Source organism: Sapajus apella, unplaced genomic scaffold (genome assembly GCF_009761245.1).
Source record: "Sapajus apella isolate SASKATOON/1434 unplaced genomic scaffold, GSC_monkey_1.0 scaffold62, whole genome shotgun sequence".
Taxonomy (NCBI): Eukaryota; Metazoa; Chordata; class Mammalia; order Primates; family Cebidae; genus Sapajus; species Sapajus apella.
In genome coordinates this window covers 7,142,184-7,144,727 of record NW_022437002.1, presented here as the reverse complement: position 1 = coordinate 7,144,727, position 2,544 = coordinate 7,142,184, and positions in this window count along the sequence as shown.

Below are 2,544 nucleotides of genomic sequence, written 5' to 3'. Positions count from 1 at the left end.
CACAGGTGTGTGCCACCATGCCCAGCTAATTTTTAATTTTGTTTTGTTTTTTAGAGATGGGGTCTTACCATGTTGCCCAGGCTGATCTCAAACTCCTGGGCTCAAGCAATCCTCCCACCTTGGCTTCCCAAAGTGCCAGGATGACAGGCTGGAGCCACTGCACCCAGTTGCTATTTCTTTTGAAGAAAAAACTTTATGTGTCCCAGGTGTGTATATTGATTCTTCTAGCATCCCTGGACATGATTATCTTGGAGACCTTTATTGCTGTCTCCTGTAGGTGAGGACACTTTGATGTGGAGTGGGGTAGTGTCTTCACTAGAGTCACACATTGAATTTGTGAAGAGGATCCATGAGCTGTCCTCACGCTGAGATGTTTGAAGATCTGGTGTAGTTTGGCTCTTTCGTATCCTATAGTAGACACCGTATGTAAGAATGCCATATGTAGTCAGGGGTTAATCAACAGGAATAGTTTTGAATTGTTCTTGATAGAGAACAAGAAAATAACAGCTTATTTTACTCCTCAGTAAACCTATCCAATATTTCTTTTCACTATTTGCTTGGTTGTATAAGGTCTCTTATATTTAATATTGGCATTAAATATGGAGTATTTTAGTACATCTAGATATAAAAGTCATTTCCCCCCCTTTTTTTTTTTTAAGAAAATTGTAATATGGCTTTGTTCTTAAATATGCTGGAAACATATTACTTTTTTTTTTTTTTTTTTTTGAGAGGAAGTCTCGCTCTGTAGCCCAGAATGGTGTGCAGTGATGTGATCTCGGCTCACTGCAACCTCCACCTCCTGGGTTCAAACAATTCTCCCTGCCTCAGCCTCCCTAGTAGCTGGGATTACAGTCACCTGCCGCCATGCCTAGGCCATTTTTGTATTTTTTAGTAGAGATGGGGTTTCACCATGTTGGCCAGGCTGGTCTTGAACTTCTGACCTCAGGTGATCTAGCCACCTTGGCCTCCCAAAGTGCTGGGATTACAGGCATGAGCCACCGCGCCTGGCCAATGTGCTTAAATTCATATTTAAGAATTATGATAAGTCTTAAAAGTACTTAGCTTGATTTCCTTAATCAGGCATTTACTTTTCTCTCAGACTAGCCACTTTGGTCAGTTCCTTTTTCTGTTTTGTACCAGTAAAATTTTTGTACCCTTTGATTTGCTTTTGCCTTCAAAGCCCATGATTAATTCTGTAAGAAACCATGAGTGATGAGCAGACTTTGCCTTTTGAGAATAGGTAAAGTTATCTGGAATCTTCTCTGATGAATAAAATACATAACTGAGTTGCTACTGTGTGACAAATACTGTGCTAAGCACTTAATATGCATTATCTAAATTTATCTTTGTGGTCATGCACAGTGGCTCATCCCTGTAATCCCAGCACTTTGGGAGGCTGAGGCAGGTTGATCACCTGATGTCAGGAGTTCTAGACCAGCCTGGTCAACATGGCGAAACCCCATCTCTACTGAAAATACAAAAATTAGCTGGTGTGGTGGTGTGTGCCTGTAGTCCTAGCTACTTGGGAGGCTGAGGCACGAGAATCACTTGAACCCAGGAGGTGGAGGCCGCAGTGAGCTGAGATTGCGCCACTGCACTACAACCTGGTGACAGAGCAAGACTTCATCTCAAAAAAAAAAAAAAAAAAAGTTGCTCAGGCTCAAAGCACAAAATGATGGAGCTGAGATTTGAACCAGTGTTGAATGACTCCAGAACCTCTGCTTTTAGTCACTGTTACAGTCTCACTCCATCCAGTTAAGAGGCTCGCCTGAGGGCAGCTTTATTTCTGTGTGGAAATTCTCATATACTTACCATCATCCCACATCAAACAAGGGCTATGGGGGTACCTCTTTTCCTGCTTCAGGGATACTGCTTGCCATTTGGAGGGATAACCTGGAAGTGTGGGGGAATTAATACCCCAGGGTATTCTCAGTTGGAATTGGTGGATAAATGCTCCAACCTCCCTGTCCTTCAGTTGGACAGTCCAAAGTACTGTCTACATGGTTCCTTAGAGAGTCCCTATAAGATCGAGCCCCAGTTGTTCTTTGCGTGGTGACCAGTTCAGTAACACCGTTTATTGGATTTTTTTCCCTGTTCTTATTTCAATCATATTCTCCTTCACTTCTGCTTCCTGGAGTCATCTCCCAAATAACCACAGCCATGTCTTTGTCTCAGTCTCTGCTTTTAGGGAAAAAAAACCCTAAGAAATCTATGAATTCTGCCTCTAAGAAATGAGACTTAAAAAGTAATCAAACGGGCCGGGCGCGGTGGCTCAAGCCTGTAATCCCAGCACTTTGGGAGGCCGAGGTGGGTGGATCACGAGGTCAAGAGATCGAGACCATCCTGGTCAACACGGTGAAACCCTGTCTCTACTTAAAATACAAAACATTAGCCGGGCATGGTGGCGCGTGCCTGTAATCCCAGCTACTCAGGAGGCTGAGGCGGGAGAATCGCCTGAACCCAGGAGGCGGAGGTTGCGGTGAGCCGAGATCGCGCCATTGCACTCCAGCCTGGGTAACAAGAGCGAAACTCTGTCCCCAAAAA